At 50.8% G+C, this 27,300-nt stretch overlaps 2 long non-coding RNA genes across 3 annotated transcripts; one reads left to right on the top strand and one right to left on the bottom strand.

Moving 5' to 3' along the window:
• The first annotated feature begins 1,010 nt into the window (after positions 1 to 1,010).
• LOC104005916 (uncharacterized) lies at positions 1,011 to 13,240 on the top strand. Its single transcript, XR_679413.3, has 3 exons — positions 1,011 to 1,385; positions 1,681 to 1,830; positions 12,910 to 13,240. It is a non-coding gene; the product is annotated as an uncharacterized LOC104005916 (long non-coding RNA).
• LOC107974589 (uncharacterized) lies at positions 5,256 to 9,693 on the bottom strand. Of its 2 annotated transcripts, none has more exons than XR_001717408.3 (6): positions 9,488 to 9,693; positions 8,641 to 9,275; positions 7,959 to 8,012; positions 7,004 to 7,147; positions 6,189 to 6,367; positions 5,256 to 5,836 (listed from the first exon to the last, which is right to left on the bottom strand). It is a non-coding gene; the product is annotated as an uncharacterized LOC107974589 (long non-coding RNA). The 2 variants fall into 2 exon arrangements; XR_010155162.1 differs by having other exon boundaries at positions 6,189 to 6,277; positions 9,488 to 9,691.
• Positions 13,241 to 27,300: the final 14,060 nt, after the last annotated feature.

Here is a 27,300-nt window from a genome sequence, read left to right as displayed (position 1 = left end):
AGTTAGTAGCAGAAGGTCCAACGTGCACTAGCTTAACCACAGAGATCTATTATCTCATGTGAGCACAGGTTCTGAGGCAAGGTGGGCTGCAGGCACCATGTGATCAGGGCTGCATCTCCCTTCCTTTGACTCTGCCTCCCCTTGTCCTGAGGCCCCCTCCCTCATGGCTTTAGGATGGCCGCCTGCCTGCTGCAATGAGAGGAGCTTGCTCATTCACACCTGGTGGGAGAAGGACAGGTGGAGTGAAAGTCCTTCTCACCTCTCTGATTGGCCAGCCTAAGGCATGTGCCTGCTCCTGGACCTATTAGAGTCACCAGAGGGAGTCTGTGTGCTGATTGGCTGAAATAATCCCTGGCAAGGAGGATGACATACTGTGATTGGCTAATTGGGATCCGTCCAGAGTGAGAGATGCGCTCAGCCTCCCAAGTCCATGGGCAGCGCAGAGAAGGGGCCAGTCCTTTTGGTTTTGGGTGCCAAACCCAGAGCTGGTTCCTATAGGGAAGGAGGGAGTGGAGAAGGCAAACGGAATGGCTGGCGAAGCTGTCAACCAGGCAGAGGTGGACGGTGCAGCGGGTGGAGAGCCAGGCCTTGTCCTGGGTCCTCCAGCACGTCACTGTGGGCAACGGGCAGCTCCCAGCCCAGGCTCCCTTCCTGCTCCTGCAGACTGGGAGGACTGCAGGACTAGCTGCACAAGACAACTGGCATTTCTCGGGTGCACGCTTGGTGCTGCCTCAGCACGATGTGAAGGCTGCGTGTGCACCGTCCCATCCCGGAGCCTCCCGACTTCCCTTGGGGAGGGGATCATGATCACTTCAGTTTAGAGATAAGGAAACAGGCGTAGAGAGGTTAAGAAACTTGCTCCAAGTCAAACAGCTGGTGAGCAGCAGAGCCAGTGCTGACGCCTGTGTCCCTGGGACAGGCCATGTCCCTGGCAGCCCTAAACCAGGACACCCACCTGGCTGGGACAGGAAGGGCAGCGCCAGGTTCTGGGGTCTCCTCCATCCCCTCCCTCAGGACCTGCCTAGAGCGGCTGACTGAGAAATCCTCAGGAGGATGTGACGATGACTGATGCCTTCAAGCTCCCACTGGGCACACACAGGCAATTCCTCCATGAAAAGAGATGAATTCACAAAGGAGAAAGTGTATAAAATATTAAGAAGACATTAAGCTGAGGACACGTGAACCCCTGGGCAGCGAATGCAGGAGGCGGGGGCTGTGCCTCTGGACGCTGCAGCTGGGCTGGAGCCCTCTCCCTGCCACCATGGAAACAGCAATATCAGAAAGCACAGTCCTGGTTAGCGGCGTGCTCGTGCCATGTGCCTGTCAGTTCTGCAAGCATTTATTGGATGTGAAGGTTGGTGTGATGACCACGCTGCCCACAACAGGTCAGTACATTCCCAGGACAGTCCTGAAAGGTGGGTTCTCTTTTTTCCATTATCCAAATAAGGTCAAGGACTCAGAGAAGCCACATAACCTAGCTAGGAGGAGGGTTCAAGCTGGGTCTCCCTGTCCCCAAGCCACACTCTGGACCCCCCCTCCTGACGCTGAATAACTGAGGTCTCCTTCTGGCCCCCTCCCCACCTCACTCTGCTCGGGACACGTGGCTGCATAGGGCTTCTATGCCCCAGAAACCAGGTGGCTCCTTTCCTCCTAGTCCCTCTCCTAATTGTTGTGTTGCAGGCAAAAGAGTGCAGACAGCTGAGGCTCCTCACTTCCCGCTCCAAAGCTCAGAACCTCCCTTCCCTCCTGGATCCAACAGAAGCAGTGGCCACTGCTGCCTGTGCCTCTCAAACTTGTCACCCACGGATGCTGGGAAAAATGCACATAAAAGTAAGATTATGATATTTTTTGTAAATGAGTGATGCAGCAACTCAGATCTGATTTGGGCCGTCAGCCCAATCCAGCAGAGAGAGAGATGGCTGCTGAAGCATTTGCGTGTGTTCTCAGGGAACATTTATTGTGGAAAGCTGGGCTCCGATAAAACTTTCATATAAATTATTCATTATGGAATTCAGATGAAATGCCAAACACCCTCCCACTAAGGGACTGCCTTTTTTATTTTTATTTTTATTTTTTATTACTTCTGAAGAGAGAGTTTTAGCATCTAACGCCATCAGATGCTACTTAGTGGGGAGAAATGGATTGGTCTGCTGAGAGAGTACTGACCTTATGTGCGGGTCTCTGAGGACACCTGGCTTTTCTTAAAGGAGCCAGTGGACCACAGGCCAACATCCTGCCCGGGACCTCTGATTTTCTGAGGGGCACTGGGAGGTGAGAGTCCCTGTCTCTCTTGCTGACTGTACTTGAGAGGAAAGTGGGTGGCGCCTACAGCACAGCCCTCTGAAGCTCACAGGGCACCCTTTGGGCCCAATCCAGTGGGTCTGCTCTGGGAGAGAGTTGGGGCAGGTGCTATCTCTCTCTCTCTCTCCCTTTTTTTTTTTTTTTTTTTTTTTTGAGACAGGGTGTCACTATCGCCCAGCCTGGAGTGCAGTGGCACTATCAGCTCACTGCAGCCTCCATCTCTGGGGCTCAAGTGATCCTGTCACCTCAGCCTCCCGAGCAGCTAGGACTACAGGCATGAGCCACCACGCCTGGCTAATTTATGTATTTTTTTTGTAGAGATAGGGTTTCACCATGTTGCCCAGGTTGGTCTCAAACTCCTGGGTTCAAGTGATCTGCCTGCCTCAACCTCCTAAAGTGCTGGGATTACAGGCATGAGCCAACACGCCTGGCCTGTCTCTCTCTCTCTCTTTTTAAGATAGAGTCTCACTCTATCACCCAGGCTGGAGTGCAGTGGCTCGATCTCAGCTCACTGCAACCTCCTGGGTTCAAACAATTCTCCTGCCTCAGCCTCCTAGGTAGCTGGGACTATAGAGTCATATGCCGCCATGCCCTGCTATGTATTTTTTTTTTTTGTATTTTTAGTAGAGATAGGGTTTCAAGAAGTTGGCCAGGCTAGTCTTGAACTCTTGACCTCAAATGATCCGCTGGCCGCAGCCTTCCAAAGTGCTGGGATTATGGGCGTGAGCCACTGTGCCCGGCCTTTTTTTTTTTTTTTTTTTTTAAATGAGAAGATGAAGGCTCAGCGATTGTCATGGGCTGAATTGTGTATCCCCTTACCAAATCCACATGCTGAAGTCCTTACCCCCAGAACCTGTGAGTGCGACCTTATTTGGGGATAGGGTCTTGGCAGAATTAAGTTAACATGAAGTCATTCAGATGGGCCCTAATCTCACAGGACTGGTGTCCTTCTAAGAAGGGGAGGTTTGGACACAGGCATGCGCAAGCACACACAGAGGCCATGTGACAGTGAAAAAAGCCATCTGGGAGTCAAGGGGAGAGGCCTCAGAAAGAACTAGCCCTGTCCACACCTTCTTCTTGGACTTCTGGCCTCCGGGACGGGGAGAGAATAAGTTTCTGTTGTTGAAGCTGCCCAGTTTGTGGCTTCAGGAAACCAACAGAGATGGAGGCACTTTTCAAGATTTGCCTTAGTGGAGCGGGACTCACCGCCTTGGCCATGTGATCCTGCCTGCTGGTGTTTTTCGGTTGGAGGAAGTGGGAGCTCACTTTGCCAAGTCACCCTGAGGCCCCACATGACGCCAGGACGCAATGAGAGCGAAGCTTAAACAGGAACTCTGCTAACGTCTTTATTTCTTCCCTTTGAAGAACCCTGGAAAGCTCTCTGTAAATATTTGCGAAGTTAATTTCACAACCCACAGATGAATACATGAATGAATGAGTGAGTGAGTGCCAAACACAGCGCTGTCCCGACACCTGCCTTGTGTGTTCAATGACCAGATGTGACTTCCTCTAGGGCCCCGAGCCAGCCATAGCCTCAAGTCACTCCTGTGCCCTGAGGGCAGGGGTGCCAAGGGGTGAGGTCCAGTGGGCTGCTACGCCCTCAGCGCCGGGGCCTCTCGGACTCAGCCTTCGGGAAGAGTTGAGGTCTGCCCTCCGAGGCAGTCACTGGTGGGAGAGGAGGGTGAGGAACACGCCGCCCAGAGCTGTAGCCGCCGGGCAGCCTGGGCTTTCCTTTTCCCTTCCAAGGCTTTCCCTGCATGGCGAAGTGGCTGGCTCTGTTCACATTCAGGCATGGCCCAGAACAGCTTCACATGCACCTCAGATGATCTTTTAGGGGTTTTTAAATGTTCATTTTTTAGCAGTAGTTATCATTTTCTTTTCCCATAGGGAGAAACAGGTGGTGCATAAACAAACAAACAAAAAAACCCCAAAAAACCTCTGACATTTATTGGATTTCTGCTGAAAATATTGAACAGTTCACAAAGGGGTCTTTGATCAGAGAACCTTTCAGATCTTTGGTGCTTTTGTGCTCACCGATTCCAGGCCAGGACACCAATGCTCCCACAGCCTTGAAGCCCAGCGGGAATGGGCCGGTCCAGGCTCAGCAGCCCCATGGCTCTCCCTCTCCTTTCTTCATTTTCCACCAGCTCAACGTCCCTTGCCCCGCCCCACTGCATCCATACACATGTTTTGGTTTTGATTGTTTGCTGACACTTTTTTGTTAGCAGCTCATTGAAGATTTCCAGTCTGCAGTAAAGACTCAGCCATAGAACCTTCTGGAGTCCCTGCAGCCTGGCTGAACCACGAGCTGTCCCATGTGCTGCCCATCCTACGTTCTGTCTGCAGGGAACGTTCTTTCCCTCCACACCCTCACGTCCCCGAGACCAGCCCGGTCCAGGCTTTGGGGTCTGCCTGGCTGTCTCCTTGTCCTCCGCTGCCCCGCCACTCCTGTCCCCAGCCTGGACCCAGAGCACTGTGTCTTGGCCTTTGTCAGGCTCCGTCTATCCCCGCACCTCAGGGCCTGGTCCCTGAACCAGTGCCTGACTTTGAGGGTCCACTCTGGCCTCAGTGAGTGACAGGCTTTCAGATCACCACGTAAATGAATCAACTTCTGGAAGAAATAATGACAACATGGGTGTTTAAAAACATTTGTTCATTCAGCGTCTACCCTATCTTTGGAATGATGCCTTTTTTTCCCCTCTGAAAAGAGCAGCATTTGGGGAGAGAGGGAGGCCTCGCCGGCGGCATTGGCGGAACCCAGGATGGGAGCCTGCCATGCCAGACGCCAGACACCCCAGGGTTCCCGCACACCTGTTCCCGATTGCATGAAGCGGAGGGGCCTCCTCCTCCCTCTTTGTTTGTGTTTTCCCCCTCCCTCTGTCCCTCCCACATGCCCCCACCCTGAGTCGGGATCTGTGCCGCGGTATAGACTGCAGTGAGTTTTGACCTCCTCCTCGCCATCCTCCTTGTCTTTTATTTAAAAGGCAGCAGAAATGGGACTCTGGTCTCTCTCCCCGCCCCTCCCGCCAACAGCTGCACAGTGTGGAGTTCACTGTTCTGTGGCTCTGGGCCTTTGTGTCTGGGCGCCCGTAGTCCTGAGTCCTGCACAGTGGGGAGAGGTGAGGGCAGAGACAAGAGCGAGGTGACGGGACAGCCGCCTTGTCCTCAGCGTCCCTCCAGGAGCCCCTCAAGGTTGGAATGGCAGGCACCAGGTCCCTCCTGGAGCCTCTCGTCTCTGCTAGGCCGTGATGTGTTGTAACATGTTCCTGGAGCACTTCCTCACCATCTGTCTCCCTAGCTGGATTATCACTCCACTCCGAGAGAGGGGTTCCAATTTGCAATTGTAAATTGTCTTTTTTCCCCCTTTTCACTCCACATGCAGGGACTCTGACAGCTTGAAGGGCCTGTCGTGGTGTGCAGTGAGCATGGCTTGTTTTCCACACGGCACAAAACACATTCCCTCTGGAGTCCCTGGGGGGATGGGGACAGTCCCCAGGGGTGCTGGGTGGGCGGTGGAGGCCAGGCGAGTAGGAGGCTGCGAGGGAGGGAGGCAGACGCTAGACACACGGTCTTTCTCCAAGTTGACCTCGGGCTGATTCCTGGACTCGACCCTGGACTCCTCCAGAGAATCGAGAGCCCATCCTGATGAGCTCATGTGTGCAATGAGGTAAGAGCGGATGGCACTGGTGGCACCTGACCTCTCGCCTCTGTTCCTTTCCCGTGAAAGCCTTTACACCACAGGGCAGGGGCCAGAGGGCTTCCTTGCTACACAGCCGGGCCCTGTCACTTCCCCCACATGGCACCCTTCACTCTCCTCACCCTGCTGGGCCCTGCATAAGGCCTGCTGCCCACCACCTGCTGCCCTCTCTGTCCCGGGGGACACCGACCTCGTCATCATTGTGCCTCGAACACACCAGGGGGCCTTTCACAGGCATCTGCCCCGCAGACAGCTTCACTGCTGAATTCTACCAAACACCTGAAGAGGAGTTAATATCAGATCTTCACAAACACCTCCAAAAGACGGGAGGAGAAAATGCTTCTCAGCGCCTCTTGAGTCCAGTGATCCCTAGGTGCCAAAGCCGGGCAAAGATACCACAGGACAAGGAGCTGGCAGGCACAGCCTCTCCCAGGTCTCACCCTCCCCGGAGGCTCCCTCCCGCCGCTGACCAGGGCCTCCGCTTGAATGCCTGCCTGGGAGGTTTCCTGATTGTTCTAGCACCGGCTGCTCAGTGCCCCATCCCTCCCCCAGCCTTGCTCCCCTCCCTGTGGGGTCCTGCTGGGCACATGTGCCTGGCCCACCTGTCCGACGCCACCCCCCTCTCTCTGTCCCTGGGCCGATGATCCCATCTGGTTGACGCTTTCTCTCGTGTTTGCATCGGCTGTACCCAGAGCGGCACCTGGTTGCCAGAGGGCACCTCTGCTTGCATGGCGTGTAGCAGAGATAATGGCTCCCAAGATCCTTGGCCATGGACTTGTCCCCTCATAGTCAGGGTGGGGTGGGCCTTGCCTCTGTTCCTGGAGCCGTCCCTCCCATGGCCTTCGATGGCACCCCTGCTTGGGTCTTCACCTCCCGCACCCTTTCATGGATACTTACCTCCCGCACCCCTGTGTGGATCCTCACCTCCTGCACCCCTGCGTGGGTCCTCACCTCCTGCGCCCCTGCGTGGGTCCTCACCTCCCGCACCCCTGTGTGAGTCCTCACCTCCTGCACCCCTGCAGAGTCGGCTGCATCAACAAGGTGCATGGATCTGGCATGTTGCTGGCTACAAAGCCCCTTTGGTGCCTCTTCTGCACCTTGTTGCAGGGTTGATCTGCACCGAGGTCAGCAAAATGCTTTTGGCTCCTCCTGTACAGAGAAGGAAATCGAGGCTGGCACATCCCAAGATGGAGATGGCGTTCACAACAGCCAGGGGCCAGGGGATGATGAGCTGGTTTGTCCCAAGAAAGGGTGAAGCTTGTGACATGTATGAAGCATGGGTGGGCAAGGTGGCACGCGGGCACCCAGTTCCAGTCCAGTTAATCCTCAGGGTTGAGCTCAGGACCAGCAAAGCAAGGGCCAGACCTGGTGCATGGACCTGCAGGCCTATAGGGCATCTAGTGAGGGGGTCCCTTTCAGGCGATACAGGGACCGTTCTCCAGGGGCCACTAGGAAATCTCAAACCCACAGTTGGGCCCAGGGCAGCAGCAAGGTCGAGTTCAAGAATAATGTCCAGTGGGAGGCTGAGCTTTGTCTAAGGCCTGCAGAGGATCCCTGGGGATGCTGTGGGGTTTTCATAGGACCTGGAAGGAGTGTGGGATCTGGGAACTTGAAGCCCAAGGTACAGCCATTCAGCACCATAGGTGTGGCCCAATTTCTAGGGTAAAGATGACAGTTTGGCCTGGGAAACATAACCCTGCTTGCTCAATTTTGAGGTCCAGGGTGTTTTTTCACCGGCTCTGCTTCCCAGAAGGGCCCCGTTCCTTTTTGGGGTTTCCTAAAGGCATCGGGGCCTGTTTCTTAGACTTGAGATCCGAGGCAAAGGGGCCTTTGCTCACTTTAAAAAATTTCTTTTTTATTGGTGCATAATAGGTGTACAGAGTTTCTGCATACATGTAATAACTTAATACATTAATATAATTTGTAAAGATCCAATCAGCGTAATTAAGGCATCCATCACCTTCAATACTGGTCTTTTCTTGATGCTGGAGACATTCAGATTATTCTCTTCTGGCTGTTTTGAAATGTACAATAGATTATTGTGAACTATAGTCACCCTGCTGCTCTAACACTAGGACTTATTTCTTCTATCCAACCGTATATTTGTACCCATCAATCACCCTGTCTTCATCCCCCCACTCCCTTCCCCTTCCCGGTCTCTGGTACCCACAATCTACTGTCTACCTCTGTGAGATCCACCTTTTAGCTCCCCTGTGTGAGTGAGAACATGCCGTATTTGCTCTGCTTTGCTCATTTCACTTAACATGGTGGCCTCCAGCTCCTCCATCTTGCTGACTTTCAGGACCTCATTCTATGGTAGCTCCATCCACTCCCCCAAAAAAATCCTCTGCCGTCCTTATGTGCCCTGAGAAGACTGTTTCCCAAATAATGCTACGGTCCCCCTTCTTCCCCCCTGCCCCAGGGCCTGAGTCCACTCCCGCACACCAGCTCCCACCTGCTCCCAGCCTCCCCCTCCCATCTGCGCCGGCTGGGTTTTGGCTTTAATTTCAGCAAACACAGGCAATTCTTCTTCCCACTGGGGATGAGAACTTGCAGAAATATCACAGCGAAGGCAGCCTCCTCGGCTCCTACCAGCCAAGGAAAAGCAAAAATCCATAGGCGCTGCGCAGGGTGTGATTTACCTCCTGAGAAGCGCACATTCCCTCCACCCGGCATCATCATCGTGTTGATCTCCGCCCGGAGCGTCCACAGCGCTCCTGACAATGCGAGTCTTCCCCAAATGGCACCTCTTTCATAAAGCGAGACACAGGTCCTGCAGTCCAGGGAGGAGGCAGAGGGGAGTGCTCGGCCCCACACCTGGGCCGTGGGACCGGTGTGAGTTCAGGTAAAGCCACACGGATGGAGAAATCACTCATACACTCAGTGAAAGCAGTGTTCTTGATGAGTTTGAGTCAGCGCTGGGAAATTAGGGTCAGAGTCAACTGCAGCAAATCAACATCGTCTCTGCCCCTCAGTCTTCTCCTCCGCAGAGTGGGCTGGAAGGTCAGTGCTTGCTGGAACTGTCATCTCTGTGCTCAATGGTGATTGCAGTGACTGGTGTGAACAGCCTTCAAACGGGTCCTTGGCGGGGGTGGGAAAGTGGAGGGGGGCACGCCGTCACACAGGCTCCTTATTAGGGATTTCTTTCCCTTTCTGACCTTAGAAGGATGCCAGAGATCTGGAGCTTTGGCGGTGGATGGACCTGGGTGTGAGTCATGGCTCAGCCATTTGCCAGCTGTGCAAACTCAGACAAGCTGCTTAAGCCGCGTCACACTTACTGTAAAGGGAAGGTAGATGGGGGATCAGGTATCGTACAGGGTGCGTGGCCCTTAGGAGTGTCTGGTCCATAGTGAGGGCCCCGTGCATGGAAGACATAGCAACCAGGATGTGTGCTTTCTCTGAGCAGTGGCTTTGCTCTGTGGTGTCCACCGCTTGTTCACTAATTTTGAGGACCTGGAGCTGGTTTTGAGGACCCTCCCTAGCAAGTACCTAGGAGTTCTGCCACACACAGGTTGAGCATGGATTCATCTCTGGCTTCAACTCACAGCTTTCCCACTGCTTTCCTTAGGCCGGTGGTTGACGTGGTCTCCATGAGCTGTGTGCATCCTTCAGTGACAAGACAAGATTTGTGCCCCCCGGGAAGGTCCCCAGCCTCCCCCAACCTGCCCTCTGAAAATCTTCCTTGATTTCCTCTCATCCGTCCCTCAGGGGTCCTGTCTTTGTGATGTCAGCGTGAAGTGGAATTCACAGAATGGCTAAAGTGGAGGGAAGACTTAAAATGCATTGGATGATGATAGCAGCCTCATTTACAATCACCACGACTTGGAAGCAGCCGAGATGTCCTTTGGCAGATGATTGGAGAAATGAACTGTGGCACATCCATGCAGACCATGGAATACTATTCAGTGCTAAAAATGAGTGAGCTTTCCATCCTTGTAAAGACATAGAGAAACCTGAAATGCAGATCACAAAGTGAAAGGCCAATCTGGAAAGGCTACACACCCTATGACTCCAACCCTGTGACATTCCCAAAGAGGAAAAATTATGGGGACAGTAAAAAGAGGAGCTGCCATCATTAGGGAAGCAGGAGCTGAGGAGAGTCAGAGTGACACCATTGAAAAATCTTCTCTGTCTTGAGACTAACAAGGTACCTTCCTTGCCAGTCACAACCCATGGTCCTAAGATGGTCGCAGCTAAGGAGGCAGCTTGGTACTGCCTGCAAGGACAAACTCCTAAAACAACAGAAAGCCCAGATGTCCCAATACCCATAGCAATATGTGCTTTCAAGATAATTATAGATATGCTTTGATGTACTCATGTACTAGACTGTTAAGGATAGTTTTCTTTAAACCAGTAGCATAATCAATTTTGTCGTGCTGTCTGCTCCCCCTCACAGAGTCGCAGCTTGGTTTAGTCATTATGTAGACAAGACCCCTATATAAGAAAAACTTAAAACAAAGACGGTGCATTCTCTCGGAAGGTCCCGTGATCTGTAATGGAGTAGGTTTTAATAAACGTGCTTCCTTCACTGCACCTTGTGACTCGCCTTGAATTCCTTCGTGCGTGAGATCCAGAAACCCTCTCTTGGGGTCTGGATCAAGACCCCTTTTCCGGTAACACCATGGGTTGGGGAGATGGAGGGATGAATAGGTGAAGCACAGGACTTTTTTGGGGCAGTGAAACTCCTCTGTATCATACTGTCACAGTGGGTCCATGTCATTAAACATTTGTCTAAACTCATAGACTGTACAACACCAACGGTGAGTCCTAATGTGGACTATGGACTTGGGGTGATTGATATGGTTTGACCATGTCCCCACCCAAATCTCATCTTGAATTTCCATGTGTTTGGGGAGGGACCCAGTGGAAGGTAATTGAATCATGGGGCGGGTCTTTCCTATGCTGTTCTCCTGATAGTGAATAAGTCTCAAGATATATGATGGTTTCATAAACAGGAGTTTCCCTGCACATGCTCTCTTCTCTTGTCTGCCACCATGATTATGAAGCCTCCCCAGCCATGTGGAACCATAAGTCCAAAAAGCCTCTACTGTAAATTGCCCAGTCTCAGATATGTGTTTATCAGCAGCGTGAAAATGGACTAATACAGTGATAATGACATGTTAATGTAGGTTCATCAGTTGTAATAAATGTACTATTTGGTGGGGGATATTAATAGTTGGGGAGGCTGTGTGTGTGGGGGTGGGACAGAGAGTACATGTGAACTCTCTGTACCTTCTGTTGGATTTTGCTGTGAGCCTAAAACTGCTCTAAAACCATATAAAGTCCATTTACAAAAGTATCTGAGAGGCTAAATCTATCTCTATAAGAAATATGAGGAAAGAAGTAGTGGGGGAGATGCAAAAGGTGAATGGGGTGGGGGTATTAGAGAGGATTTCTGGAATTTGCCCTGTGAGAGGCTCTGAGACAGATATAGGAGGAAGAGAATTAGGGAAGGGAGAAAAGAAGTATGGCTGTGGGCTCTAAATTAGATCCATGCTGAGGCAGGAGGATTGCTTCAGGCCAGGAGTTTGAGACTAGCCTGGGCAACATAGCAAGACCTTATCTCTATCAAAAAAAATAATAAAAAACAGGGCATGGCGGCACATACCTGTAGTCCCAGCTACAAGAGGCTGAGCAGGGAGGATTGCTTGCACCCAGGAGGTCAAGGCTGCAGTGAGCCGAGATCGTGCCACTGCACTCCAGCCTGGGCCACAGAGTGAGACTGTCTCAAAAAAAAAAAAAGTTAGATCCATGATCATTTTCCTGAAGAGATTCGAGGACAGCTTAGTGCTACCTTTGATGCTGTATTCTACTTTTTTTTTTTTTTTTTTTGAGATGGAGTCTCGTTCCGTTGCTCAGGCTGGAGTGCAGTGGCATGATTGCAAGCTCCGCCTCTCGGGTTCACGCCATTCTCCTGCCTCGGCCTCCTGAGTAGCTGGGACTACAGGCACCTGCCACCACGCCTGGCTAATTTTTTGTATTTTTAGTAGAGACAGGGTTTCACTGTGTTAGCCAGGATGGCCTCGATCTCCTGACCTCATGATCCGCCTGCCTCGGCCTCCCAAAGTGCTGGGATTACAGGTGAGAGCCACTGCGCCTGGCCTATTCTTCTTTGAATTTAATTTCTCATTGAGACTGGACCACACGGGACCCTAGCTTACATCTGGGTTACATTTGTAGATTAAGTTTAACCTATTTATGCCTAGTGTTCCATTATTGGAACGCTAAGCTTGTGGGAGTAATTTATATCCGGCTGCTCAAGGTCATCCACAAGGTCTGATTTTTCACAAAAAATATTTGCTTCTGGACAAGACAGAATTAGGATGAAAATGAAGAGATTACGTGAACTGGAGAACCCCTTCTAGCTTGAAAATGCCTGTAGTGACCACAATCTGATTTCTCCCTCCTCACATGAACGTTTTGGGCATTCGATGAAGGAGCAGTCACTCCCTTCCTTCCCCAGTGGGGAACAGCAACAGATTCTGGCAGGTGAGTCTGCTGCAGAAGAGACAAGTTCTTATTTCAGCTGCGTGGAGCTGTGTCTGGGGCAGGTCGTTGCCTTTGTCTCCTTAGGGTAAATAGCAGAACATGGATGGTGTTTGGTGCCCGCATAAGTGAATGTACTCTTATTTTTACACAGCTATTTTTGACCATAAATTGCTGGATCTGCTGTAGAGCTCTCTGCAGTCATGACACACAGCTATTGATCCACCAAAGATCTATGCTCTCCATCCAAGCTGTAGGGATGTAATTGGGAATTGGCATTTCAGGTGGGGATCACATTTCCAGCCTCTATTATGTCTAGTAGGGCCATGTGACTGAGTTATGGATGAGAAATGTGGGCGGAAGTGTTGTGTGCCCCTTCCAGGCCTCACGTCTAAGGTGTTTCCTTCTCTCCCTTCCCCAACTAGTGACTGGATGGAGATGACCCAGGAAGGGGCCCTGTTGCCCAGGAAATGGGCTTGTCCTGAACCACAGCTTGAAGGAGAACCACCGACTGATCAGGAATACCCAACTGGACTTTATTCCAGCAACATACAAAGCATTACTGTGCTGGGCCATGGTATATTCTTGGGTTTCTTTTATTAGAACACTTGGCATTACCTTCACTAATATACACTCATCAGAGTAGACATTTTCACTAGTTATAGATGATATGCACTATTTTCCCTTCTGAAACAGAAATTTGCAGCAGCACTGCCAAAGGACAATAGATTTTTAAAAATCATAGAATGACTGGAGTTCATGTCTCTGCAAAGAACATCTAAGCCCTAAGCCATCCAGAGTGGATGAGGCATCTCTGCATGAGTTAAATTACACACTCCAGCTGCTGTAACCAAGAATGAGTTTCACAGTGGTCAAAACGACATAGAAGTTTAGTTCTCATGCATGTAACAGTCCAAATGCAGCTCCACAGTGGCAAGGAGCCAGCGTCCTTTCTCTTGCTGTCCTGCTGTGCTCAACAGGTGGCTTCTGTCTTTGAGTCCCACGTGGCTGCTCTGGCCCCAGCCATCATTTCTATACTCCAGCAGGTGGCAAGTGGGAAGAAGAAAGGGAGAGCTTATGCCTTTCACTTTAGGGACACTTGGCCTAGTGCTGCTCACATCACCCTGCTCACCTTGTGTTGGGACCAGAATCTAGTCACATGGCAGCAAATAGCTGTGAGGAATATTGGGAAAGGTTGTCTTTGGCTACTTGGCCTCATGACCATCGGAAACTGCTGTACTACAAAAGGTGGGTTCTGATCATCTTAGTTGGGAATGCTGTGACAAATGACCATAGCCTGGGGGCTTAAACAACAAACATTTATTTCACACAGTCCTGGAGGCTGGAGATCCAAGATCAAAATGCTGGCTGGCTTGGTGTCTGGTGAGGGCTTGCAGAAAGCCACTTGTTGTATCCTCAAATGGTAGAGAGAGAGAGAGAGACAGAGAGAGACAGAGAGAGGCAGAGAGAGAGAGAGAGGGAGCAAGCTCTCTTGAGCCTCTTATCAGGGCACTAATCCCATCTTGAGGGGTCCCTCCTCATGGCCTAATCAATCATCTCCCAAACGCCTCAACTCCCAACACCATCATGTTTTGGGTGAGGGTTTCAGCACATGAATTTGGAGGGGACACAGACATTCAGTGTGCAGAGGCTGCCACTGTGCCTCTCTGTCCCCATCCCTTTCCTGACACCTTAGGGTGTGTGTCCCCACAGGCAAGCAATGTCCTTCAGCATCTCTTCCCAGGAGCCCCTGAGCACCCGCTTCCCTCTCACTTTATTACTGCTCCTATCCATACAGGTTTGGGCAGGAGAACAGGAGCCACACTCAGTATTTAGAGAAAAGAGAGACAGAGAGCACAAGCGAGAGAGATTGACTTAATCCAGGAAATTAGAGGCTCACACAGACATTGGAAGGGAGCGGTGAAGGTTAGTTTTAGGAAACCCAGAAGTGCAGAGATGATGAGGAAGCCCCGAAATGCCCCTGGCAGCCCGCAGTGCCCAGTGAGCCATTCCCAGGGAACGCCTGGGAACCGCCAGAGGCTGACAAGCCTGGAACCACTGGGGGAGGGGACCTGGGAAACTGGGGAGAACATGGAGGTGACGGGATGATGCTGAGTTGAAACGGACAACCCAATGCAGGCTTCCTCTCCTTGCTTCTCAGCCCAGCAGGGCGGCTGGCTCATTTGTGGGATTTATCATCAACCAAGGGTTTTCAGGGGGTTGAAAATGGCTCATTATCCCTCCTAGATAATGTTGCCTCTTAGTAGAGGATTTGATGCTTTGACCCAGACATGATTCCTCCTGTGGGCATGACAATATATATTTTTTCTTTTCAACTTTTAGTCTAAGTTCCAGGGTACATGTGCAGGATGTGCAGGTTTGTTACATAGGTAGATGTGTGCCATGGTGGTTTGCTTTGAAGCAGAGACTGGTGGGTGCGTAGCAAGGCCAGCTCCGCCCTGCTCCAGCCTCTCCTGGCTCTGCCCCCTGCCCTCCACTCAGCACTTGGTTTCTGCAGTCACCTCCCCTCTCCGGTCTCTCCGGGTATGGCCCCTCTCTGGGTCACTCCCATCAGCATTCATCCTCGTCTCCAGGCATGGGAGGCCTCCGTGACCCCATGCCCCTGAGCACCGCTGCCCTATTTCTCTGGTCCCTTTTGTGGCCAGAGTCCTCAGAAGAGCTGGCTGCCCACCGCCTCTCCTCCCGCCCCTCTGCTGAGGCTGTATCGTGACCACGCCACCCCCCTGCCACATCAGGGGGCCTGCCCTCTGTCCTCCTCTTTTGTTTCCTCTTCGTTGCTTTTCTCACGCTTGGCCCTTCATCCCTTCTCTCCTGGGCTCCCCGGACCTCTGCGCATGGGTTTCTTTCTGCCCCTGTCTCTTTCCCTGCATTCTTGTCCTCTTCTCGGCATTCTGTTTTCAGTCTGTCCCTCTGCCATGTGACTGATCAGTACACGTGAGTACATGGGATATGTTCCCCAAACCATGGAGGCTGGGCTTAGCCATGTGACCTGCTTTGGCCAAGGATGTTTTGACAGCACTGCACAAGCAGAGGTCTCCGCTGTGCTTCTGCAGTGGCGGGGCTCCCCCCCGGGGCTCCTGTCACCTGCCTGGGGAGAACGTGCCCCAGGCATGGCCCTTCCAGAGAGTGTGGAATCCCCGGGGAAGCCCAGATGATCCACAGCCAGACGCTGGCTGAGGTTGAGAAACTGGCACTTGTTGATGTCAGCCACCGAGTTTGGAGTTTTGGAGTGGCTTGTCAGACAGCAGCATTGTAGCAATGGCCGAATCATCCATGAAGACGCTGAATTTCATTTTTGTTTTTTGTTACGGCAGCATAACTTTGCTGATCTGGTCTGTGACAAAATAACTTTTTCCTCTGTCAGTCTTTCTCTTTTCATTAAAAAAAAAATGTAGAGTCATTATTTACTCCTCCTCCACTCCCTCTCCGCTCCCATCTCTACGTCACAGTAAGTCCTGAGTTTGTGTCTCCACTGCCACCGCCGCCCTGGCTTACGCCTGCACCTGCTCCTGCCTGGACGGTGTTATAGCCCCCAGCGGTGGTGTCCCCGCTGCTGCCCAGGGCGGTGCAGACGCTGGGTGAAATTCTTCTGCACACTCCCTGCCTGCGTCCCCCAGGCCTCCTGGCTTCTTGTCGCTCTCCCCTCACACCCACCCTACTCCTCTTCCCTGTTTCCATTTGCAAACGGCGCCCACCTCACTCTGCCTGGAACGCTCTTTCTGCCTTGGGGCTGCCCACGGCCGGCTCCTCCTTATTGGCTCCTTTCCCACAGGCCACGCCCTGGGGAGAACTGCGGTTCCACCAATAAAACCGGAATCTGGACCTAGGAAGGACAGACTCCATTCAAAAGGATGACTGCAAAGAAGAGTGGTTGACTGCAGTGGGGAAGGGGCTATTGCAATGGGGGAGGGGACTATTGCTTGGGGGAGGGGAATATTTCTTTAGGGGAGGGGACTATTGCAGTGGGGGAAGGGACTATTGACGTGGAGATAGGAGACTCTCGCAGTGGGGATAGGGGCTACTGAATGGGGAGGGGATCATTGCAATGAGGAGAATGATGTGTGTCAAAAGTAAAAGTTCCCCTTCAAAGTTTCCCTTCTTGTTAAAGAATAAATCATAAGTGTTAGAAATGATAGTTTCTTTTAAAGACTAACTTCCTTTAAGCCTCCTTACTTTATGCTAATAACTGTTTGTTGGGCCCTATCCTATGTAGCTGTTAACCATGCTCACAGGCACGTAGTACATCCTATGTCCTTGTACCTTAACCAAAATATTTGTGCTGGACCTGCTCACAGGCACGCTCCAGCTTGCAGTCTATGCCCCTTCCCTATTTGGCATAAGCAACTTTCTCTTTTCCTTTGTCTTTCCATTACTTTTACCTATTTAAAAAAGTTTTAAACTGTTAGCCAATCAGGTTTTAGTTTAGATTGTGCAGTCTGGCTCCAGCCAATAGAGACAGGACACAGTAGCAGGGACAAACCGCCTAAGGGATAAAAATTGCTTCCCTCTTTGTTCAGGTGTGCTCTTGCCATTGTTTCATCTGTGATGCGCACCCTTTCTGCAGAAAGTAAAAAATGGCCTTGCTGAGAGAATTAAATTTTTGTTCAAGTACTATTTCTTTGTGGCACCGGGGAACAAGCATTCTATTTCTAAATAAACATTTTTACATATAAGAGTGTGACCATAAGCTCTGCGAGCTCTCAAGAGTTTGGCAGAAGGGGTTTTCTTTCAGCGTGGAGTCAACAAGGCTAAGCCATTCTTCTGTCTGCAGTTCCCAACCCAAAGGCTGACTCAGCATAGGCACTCTCTAAATGTTTTTTGAGTGAGTGAATGGGCGGATGTTCACGGTCTCAGGCTGCACGGCTGAAAGGACAGGCCTGGCTGGGAATGAAGTGTGGTTGCAGCAGAGCCCATGGGCTCTTGGGACTGCTCTACTGGCCTGAGTGGCAGGGTCCTGTGTGAGTGTGGCAGAGGCCATGGGCTCTTGGGACTGCTCTACCGGCCTGAGTGGCAGGGTTCTGCTACCTGGAGCCCAGTCAGGCCCTGGCTGTCAGAAAAGCTCTCAGGGAAGTCCCAGCTGGAGGGGCTTAGTGGGGCTGAGGAAGAACTTCCTGTTAAGCAAGATAGGAGCTGAGGGTGAGGAAGTGGGGAATTCCCTTCGCCAAGGATAACTTCAGGAACTCAAAGGGGACTGGGAGAGAGGCTTAGGGCACATGACCTTGAGCTCCTCACCTCTCCTGGCCTCAGTTTGCCCATCTAGAAATCGGTGGTGTGGCATTAGAGGAGGATCTTTCTCTCCGCTGACTGCTGCTGTGCCCAGCGTGGCTGGGAAGGGTGTCCCTGGCCACCTCGCTGTTTGTCCTAGTCAGAGTCTGCAGGGTTCCTCATTTCATTTTCTCCCAATGTAACAAAGTAGGAGGCCTGGGACCTTGGACCAGCATCATGTAGACTCATTGGATTCTGGAATCCTTGCTCCCTCCATCCTGGAATCTCTGCCCTATATCCCATGCTGCAGGCATCCATGCCCTGTCCTGCAACATGGTTTATATTCAACTTTCCCTGTCTCTTCTCCCCTGAGCTTGTCATTTCTGGAGGGCAGGGGCTGTGTGTGAGCTAGGCTTCCTCCCAATGGCTCAAGACAAAGCCTTGTATTCAGTAGGTACTCAGTATGCTCACGTAGATTCTGTTTGATCAAAACTGCATGTTCAGTCTGTAAGCCAGAATGGTGAGAAGTGGGTTGTGTGCAGGGAGGACGCGCTTATACTGTCAGTAGTGGTTGACTGGGCAGGAGTCTGTGGGGGTCTTCATTGCATCTGAGCTCCTTCTTTCTCCTTAGTCCTTTGGGGTATAATTTGATACCCAGACACTTAGCAGACACCTTCTGTTGTCGCCTTCACAGTGTGGGGTGTGGGAGGGGTCCTGCCTGTCAGCTGGGCTGGGCTTGAAAGGATTCAGCCACGAGAATCCATATTCTGTCATCTCCCAGCCTCGAGGGGCAGGTGCATTACCCACACTTTACAGATGAGGAATTGAAGGCTCGGAAAAGCTTTAGAAACTTGCCCAAAGCCACATGGTTAGTGTGTGTTCGGAGCAAGATTTGAACTCTCTCTTCAAGTCCCTGTGCCTGCTTGTGTGTGTGTGCGTTCATGGGTGTGCACCCACACAGACGTGTGTACACACATGCATAAGCATGAGCATGTGTGCCTGCGAGTGTGTACATGGATGTGTCTGTAAACCACACTGCTTGCCACGGTATGTCCCTCACTGAGTGGCTGGCCTGGCTGCATGGGCAACAGCATGGATTAGGATATCCCAGGAAGCTCCTGGATCCAGGGCCATGAGGAGACTCTGGAGGGAATTCTTTCAGGCAGGAAGCCCTTGGAGCAGGAGGAGCTTGGCAGGAAGAGGCTGTGCCCTCCTTGCACTTTGAGCCGCCTTTTCCCCCAGTGCCCCAGGCCCTGGCATGGGTAAAGTCCCCTTCCCCAGCCCCTAAGTGGCCTGTGGCTACTGCCGAGCCTCTGACCTGGTGTCCCAGCTCACCACCTCTCAGGAGGCCTGGGTCCCCCCAGTGCCACTCCAGGCCCGGAGGCGATGCAGCCTGGGGTCTGCAGGGACTCTCTAGGGGTCTCCTCTACCCGGACACCATCTTAACCAAGCCCCTCCTTCCACCCTGTGCTATTCATTATTTTGTGTCCTTCAACATGGGACTAAGCTGGCTGAAGGGGGCAGAGGTTTGGGGTCACAACTCCAAGCTCTGAGAAGCCGGTTGGGTGGAAGCAGGTGGCCCCTGGTGTGTATCTCACAACACTTCCCTCCCCAGCCCCAGGGTGACCTGATTACCCGATTGTATTATTTAGGTTCAGAACATTCATCCACCCAACCCCTGGGGGCTGAATCCCAGCCTGGAGCCTCTGCTTCCCCAAACTTGGGGGGGAAACCTGGTCTTCTCTCTGTCCTTTCCCCACCAGCCAAACATCTTAAATCACCCTCATTTATTTGGCTAATTGAGGAGGAATGGTAGCAATGAGTTGGGCAGGTTGGTGAGTTTCTCTGAGACATTAATATTCTGATTCTGAGAGGGATCTGTCTGAATTCCTCAGTTACAGATAATACAATTATATTTCTAAATTCTTCCCCTAAATTAGTACAGATGGTTAAAAATACTCGCCTTTTAATTAATCGTTGGAACAATAGTCTTATAAATACAAATGAATCATTATCCCCTTCTACAGATGGCAGGGGAGGGGCAGGGGAGGGGCAGCTGCGGATTTGTCCGTGGTCCTGTCCCTGGAGGTCGAAGGTTGTGGGGCCTCAGCGGGATGGCAGGGCTGGGCCTCAGTGAAATTGGGAGTTGTAGCCCCCAGGGATAGAAGCAGGGGCCCCCCAGCCCATTCTTTTTAGTCCTGCCTCTTTGTTTTTTGAGACAGGGTCTCACTCTGTCACCCAGGCTGGAGTGCAGTGGTGCTATCTCGGCTCACTGCCACCTCTGCCTCCTGGGTTCAAGCGATTCTCGTCCCTCAGCCACCCAAGTAGCTGGGACCATAGGTACACCCCACCCCACCCGGCTAATTTTTGCATTTTTAGTAGAGACGGGGTTTCACCATGTTGGCCAGGCTGGTCGCGAACTCCTGACCTCAGGTGAACTGCTGAGCTCCTGAACTCTGCCTCCCTCTCTCAAAGTGCTGGGATTACAGGCATGAGCCACCACGTCCCGCCGTCCTGCCTCTTAAATCCTGTTAGGCTTTGGTTGTGACTTTTGTTTCCCAGGCGGGACTGAGAGAGCTGCCCTCTGCCTGAGGAGCCCTTTTGGTTGAGAAGAGTCTGGAAAGGAAAGATCTTAGTCTTTCAAGCAGGATGCCGTGTCTCTGTCCTCTCCTTCCGGATCTGGTTAGGAACTCCCTTGTCCTCCTTCCAGGCTCAGCCCCAGTGTTCCCTCTGATGTGAGGCTGGCGTGACCTCTCAGGCAGTTTTCCTCGCATTTTCCTCTGTGTGTGTGTGCATGGGTGTGCGCTTTCTAGAGGGTGTGTTCGGTGCCATCACTGAGATGTGACTGTTGCTGTTGTGTGTCTGTCCATCCCACAGGCAGCCCCGAGTTTTCTTTTGTGTCCCTAGATTCTAGCACAGGGCTGGCCTTGGAGAAGGCCAATCACCATTGAAATCACTGTGCTTTAAAATTCAAAGCCAAATTCAATCCTGGACTTCATAAAAATTAAAAACTTTTGTGCATCAATGAACACTACCAACAGAATGAAAAGGCAACCCATGGACTGGGAGAAAACACTGGCAAACCATATATCTAATAAGGAGTTAAAATCCAGAATATTTAAAGACCTATATTTCAACAACAAAAACAAACAGGCCAATTCAAAAATGAACAAAGGACTTCAATAGGCATTTATTCAAAGAATATATACAAATGGCCAACAAGCACATGAAAAATGCTCAACATTGCTGGTCATTAGCAAAATGCAAAGCAAAACCACAATGTGATACCACTTCACAGCCATTAGGATGACTATTTAAAAACAACAAACAGGCCAAGTGCTATGGCTCAGGCCTGTAATCCCAGAATTTTGGGAGGCCAAGCTGGGTGGATCACCTGAGGTCAGGAGTTTGAGATCAGCCTGGCCAACATGGTGAAACCCTGTCTCTACTAAAACTACAAAAATTAGCCAGGTGTGTTGGCAGCACCTGTAGTCCCAGCCACTCAGGAGGCTGAGGGAGGAGAATCGCTTGAACCTGGGAGGCGGAGGTTGCAGTGAGCTGAGATCGCGCCACTGCACTCCAGCCTGGGCAACAGGGTGAGACTCGGTCTCAAAAATAAATAAATAAATAAATAAATAAATAAATAAATAAATAAATACAACAAACAGAGAATACCAAGTGTTGGCAAGGATGTGAAGAAATCGGTACCATTGTGCGTTGCTGGTGGGAAAGACAAATGGTTCAGCCACTGTGCAAAACAGTATGGCAACTCCTCAAACATTAGAAACAGAATTACTGTATTATCCAGCAGTGCCACTTCTGGGTATATACCTCAAAAGAGCTGAAAGCAGGGGCTGAAACTGGTATCTGCACACCTGTGTTCACAGCAGCCTTGTTCACAAGAGCCAAAAGAAAGGTGGAAGCAATGCATGTGTCCATGGATGGATGAATGCGTAAACAAAACGTGGTCTACCCGCACAATGGAATGTTATTCAGTCTTAAAAAGGAAGGAGATCCTGACACGGGGGTCAACGCAGATGAACCTTGAGGACAATATATCTGCTATAGGCTAAGTGATGTAAGCCAGCCACAACAGGACAAATACTATACAATCCCACTTATATGAGGTCCCTAGAGTCATCCAATTCAGAGAGACAGAAAGCCTAATGGTGGGTGCCAGGGACTAGGGGAGGGGGAATGGGGAGTGAGTGTTGGATGGGGACAGAGGTTCATCTTGGGAAGAGGAAGGAAGTTCTGCAGATGGATGGTGGTGATGGTTGTGTGACACTGTGAAAGTGCTTAATGCCACTGAAGTGGACACTTAAAAAATAGTTCAGATGGTATAGGGGAGCACAAATTCCTCCTCTGCTCTTTTAGGGTCTCTGTTTGGGCCTAAGAATTAAACCAATTTAAGACAGATTAACAACAGAAAAGGAAACAAATTTTACATGTACATGGGAATCCTTAAAAGAAAATGAAGAGGCCGGGCACGGTGACTCATGCCTGAATCCCAGCACTTTGGGAGGCCGAGGCGGGCGGATCACTTGAGGTCAGTTGTTAGAGACCAGCCTGGCCAACATGGTGAAACCCCATATCTACTAAAAATATAACAGTCAGCTGGGTGTGATGGTGGGTGCCTGTAATCTCAGCTACTCAAGAGGCTGAGGCAGGAGAATTGCTTAAACCTGGGAGGTGGAGGTTGCAGTGAGCCAAGATTATGCCACTGCACTCCAGCCTTGGCAACAGAGCGAGACTCCATCTCAAAAAAAGAAAAAAAAAAAAAAAAAAGAAAGAAAGAAGAAAAAGAAAATGAAGACCTGAAGTGACCAGAACAGACAGCGTATTTACCTTTTAGACAAAGAAGTTTGTGAGAAAGTGGCAAGACAAAGAGGTTTGGGCTAGGGGTAGTAAAGTGTGGGGAAGAGAGAGGAGCTGGGGTGCAGGAGGCTCTGGAAGATGGGGGTTATTTGGTAGGCTGGTTTATAGGTTAATTTCAGCACAGAGTCCCTGTCTCTGGTGATGGGGATGCTCTTCTCTTCTTGGTAACAGGGAGGTCACCTTTCTCAGGGAGAAAGGTTATGACCTGCTTTTAGGTAGAAAAGGGGAGGCCAGAGAGGCCTTCTTGCACCTGCTGTTTCCCAAGTGTCTTCAGCTCAAAATAACCGATGTGCCAAAGCGGTATATTTTGGGGTGGCATGTCCTGACCTCTTTCAATGATAAGTTTTGTGTTTCACATATTTTACCATATTTTTTTAAAAAAAGCCAAGTTTCCTTGGCCAGACAGCCTAACACCGGACATCGGTCAGGTTGGTATCCCCCAGCCTGGAACTCGCTCAGTGGAGGGTGAGAGTAGAGGCTGTCAAAGAAAATGGGAGTCATTAAAGTGCTAAAATAAGTTTTTTGCTTTTTTTTTTTGAGACAGAGTCTCGCTCTGTTGGCTAGGCTGGAGTACAGTGGCGCAACCTCAGCTCACTGCAACCTCCGCCTCCCGGGTTCAAGAGATTCTCCTGCCTCAGCCTCCCGAGTAGCTGGGACTACAGACGCACAGCACTATTCCCGGCTAATTTTTATATTTTTAGTAGTGACGGGGTTTCACCATATTGGTAGGCTGGTCTTGAACTCCTGACCTCGTGATGCACACACCTCGGCCTTCCAAAATGCTGGGATTACAGGCGTGAGCTGCTGCACCCGGCCTAAAATCAGATTTTATTTGGGACCATTACAATGGGAGAAAGGGGACTTTAGTATAGAACTGAGCTCGATTTTTTTTTTTTTTTGAGACAGTCTCACCCTGTCGCCCAGGCTGGAGTGCAGTGATGCAATCTCAGCTCATTGTAACCTCTGTCTCCTGGGTTCAAGCGATTCTCTAGTCTCAGCTTTATAAGTAGCTGGGATTACAGGTGCACACTACCGCTTGGCTAATTTTTTTTTTTTTTTTTGGTATTTTTAGTAGAGATGGGGTTTTGCCATATTGGCCAGGCTTGTCTCAAACTCCTGACTTCAGGTGATCTGCCCACATCAGCCTCCTAAAGTGCTGGGATTACATGTGTGAGCCACTGCGTCTGGCCCTGAGCTTGATTTTGAACACAGCATCGGCAAGTGAAGATTTACAGCTAAGGAGCAGGGTGGGGTCTGTGGATGGAAAACAACTAAGAGGAAACCTCAGGGGTTGGGGGGATTCTGGCTCAACCCGCCTAACAGGATTCTTGTTGAAACCAGGCCAGGAGATCAGACATCACCTGCGGGATGTTGAGGATGAAGAACCCAACCGGATGTAGAGGGTGGTGGGGGGAGTCTCGCTCACCTGGCTTAACAGGGTTTTTGCTGAAACTGGGTGAGCCAGGCCTGTGAAGGACCGATGTAAAGGTCAGGCCTAGAGGGCTGAGAGAAGCCACAGCAGAGTCAGGTCCAGGAGAGGACTTGTCAAGGACCAGGAGCTGGAAAAGAGGCTTCCCTGCTGCAGCCCAGGTCAACCTAAATGCGCCTACCCAGGGGAGGTCCCACTGATGCGTTCAGGCTCAGGGCTGACACCGCCGTTACTGACACTTCCTTTTGGTAACTGGTCCCATAGACAAATTCCTCTGTCTGGTAAGGCCTGAGTCTTTAGCTGGGGCTTTCAGAGCCTCACGCCCAGCAGTGCCTAGTCCTGCTGTTGTTTGCTCTTCAGGGTCCGTGTGGCCAAGGCCAGCCATGGCTGCATTTTGTAGGCCCAAGGCTGAGCTTTGGCCACATGCAGCGAAAGCGTGGGAAAGGCTGAGGATTCAGAAGGTCAAGGTTGGCCTTAGCTGGGAGACAGTGCTGTGCTGGTGATGCTCAACAACCGGCTCTCTGATAAAATGCGCAGACGTTATTACTGATATAAAGGATACAGATCACACGATTGTCATTAACATCTACAATACTGTGTATTTTAAATTCCATATGATGAATTCATTCTCAAAGGTCACGTTTGTTGATTTTTTGTCAAACTCTTGTATCCGTTGTAGTGAAAGCTTGCAATTGATGAACAAGTATAGTTCTGACGTGAATGTCAGTTTGTATTTTTGTTTATATTAATGAGTAAGACAGAAATGAAAAAACAGAGATATATTTCTAAACATCATCATTTTGTCAATTATGTGAGTGGCTCCTTTGCTGAATTGGATGATACTTTCCAAATAGTCAAAGAATATTTCCTCATTTTTTCTGTGCTCATCACAGTGCAATGAACGGCCAGAAACACAACAATGTACTTTAGAGTTTAGTCCTCATTATTAGCAATTGCTCTCTTTTCTAAGACTAGGCGATCTATGGAACAGTAAATCTAACCTTGATTGACAGCGTTTGCCTACTTCCGTGGTGTAAACACTGCAACTATGGCTGATTTGAAGCCCATGACTGTGCCATCACCGAATGAGGGCTGAGAAGGGACCGGTGGTGCCACCACACACTCCCCACCGTGCAGCTGCTGCAGACAAGAGCCACCTGGTGTACGTGGTATGCAGTCAGATGCAGTCAAGTGACAGGGAAGAGATGAATTGTGAGTACTTAATATGTTCATTTTTATAATTTACTTAATTGAAAGTTTACATAGTTTAATTTTTAATAATGGCTGTGTTTAACTACTGGCTCCTAAAATTCCTGAAAATTTAACACGAGCGCCTGCCAGGTGGAGGGCCATGCACACCGCAGAAGGCTGGTGGCTTCTGTAGTGCCCAGGAGATGCATGTACAGCTGGGCCCTGAGATGTGCACAGGCTCAGCCCTCCTACTGTGGGGCCCTGAGCTCACCAGGAAGAGCGGCCTGACCCTGGGCTTCTCAGGCTAAGGGGCTCGGTTTCCAGGTCTGCTCAAAACCACATGAGGTTTCAGGGCCCTGGATGGTGGAATACTTTTGCCCAATCCTGCTGCCATCTTTAAACAAGGAATGGGGGAAAGAATACTTTCCTATAGATCACATTCCGAATATTTGGGAAACTTGGGTTGGATGCAGCGGCTCAGGCCTGTAATCCCAGCACTTTGGGAAGGCCAAGTGGGTGAATCGCTTGAGGCCAAGAGTTCAAGACTAGCCTGGCCAACGTGGTAAAACCCTGTCCCTACCAAAAAACACAAAAATTAACCAGGTGTGGTGGTGCAGGCCTACAATCCCAGCTACTGAGGAGGCTGAGGCAGGAGAATTGCTTGAACCCAGGAGGCAGAGGTTGCAGTGAGCCAAGATCATGCCACTGCACCCCAGCCTGGGTGACAGAGTGAGATCCTGTCTCAAAAAAAAAAATTGAGAAACTTAACACACTGTTAATCTTCCTGGGTGGTCTCAACATGCAACAACCAGCTCTGAGGTTCACAGGGTCCCCTATGAACATGTCCTAGGCAGTACCTCTCACTGTCCCTCAGAGCAGGGTGATTTGGGGGAAGTTACTGAAGCTTCCTGGGGTTCAGGCATCAGTGATATTGAGGTAGGAGGTGGGACTCAACTCTGGAGGTGGGGCTTGGACACTGGACCAAATTGAGGACTAGATAAAACAGGGCCAGGGCAGAAGCAGGTTTCCATAAGATATGCCCACCATTGTGCCATGTCAGTTTACCATTGCCATGGCAACACCTGGAAGTTACTACCTCTTTCCATGGCAACGACCCTGACAACCGGGAAGTTGCCAGGCTTTTCCTAGAAATTTCTGCATAAACTGCCCCTTAATTTGCATGTCATTAAAAGCAGGTATAAATGTGAGTACAGAAGTAGTTCTGGGCAGCTACCCTGGCCACACTGCCTATGTGGTAGCCCTGGTTCTCAAGGAGCTGTACCTCTGCTGCTGCTGTGCGCTGCCACTTCAATAAAAGTCGCTGTCTAACGCTACTGGCTCACCCTTGAATTCTCTCCTGGGTGAAGCCAAGAACCCTCCTGGGCTAAGCCCCAATTTTAGGGCTTGCCTGTCCTGCATCAATATGGTGTGACAATAATAGGGAGGGATGAAGATTGCACTGTGAGCCTATTGTGTCCCCAGCGTTCAGCATAAGGCCCAGCCCATGATGCTCCAAAGCTGCAGCAAATGAATAGATGATTGAGGCCATGGCTGCAGGCAGTTGGTACAGGGAAAGGTTCTGGGCAGTCAGCTGGTGCCAGTGTGGCTCCTGCAGAGGGGCTGATTTGCCAGTGCTATGGCCCTGGGCTTGGGGTAGTGTCCTGGGGCTGTGGTAGCAAAGTACCACAGACTGCTGTGGAGGTTCATCATGGCAGGAGCTGGCCCCTGCACCACTCTGCAGGCTGGGAGCCTGGGACCAAGGTGTCTGCATGGCTGCACTCTCTCTGAAGTCTATAGGGAGGATCCTTCCTGCTTCCTCTGGCTTCTGGTTGCTGCCAACAGTCCTTGGCATTCCTCGGCTTGCAGGTGCATTGTCCCTTGGCCATCTTTTCCCTGTGCCTCTGTCTTCCCATGGCTGTCTTCTCAGATGGACCCCAGCCATATTGGATTAGGGCCCACCCTACTCCAGCATGAGCTGTTCTGAACTAATAACATCTGCAATGGCCTTATTTCCAAATAGGGTCACATTCCAAAGTATTTGGGGTCAGGTCTTCAACATATCTTTTTTAGAAGGATGCAATTCATCCCATAC

Source organism: Pan troglodytes, chromosome 1, assembly GCF_028858775.2.
Source record: "Pan troglodytes isolate AG18354 chromosome 1, NHGRI_mPanTro3-v2.0_pri, whole genome shotgun sequence".
Taxonomy (NCBI): Eukaryota; Metazoa; Chordata; class Mammalia; order Primates; family Hominidae; genus Pan; species Pan troglodytes.
The sequence above is the reverse complement of the archived record's forward strand: the minus strand, read 5'-3'. Positions and strand labels throughout refer to the sequence as shown.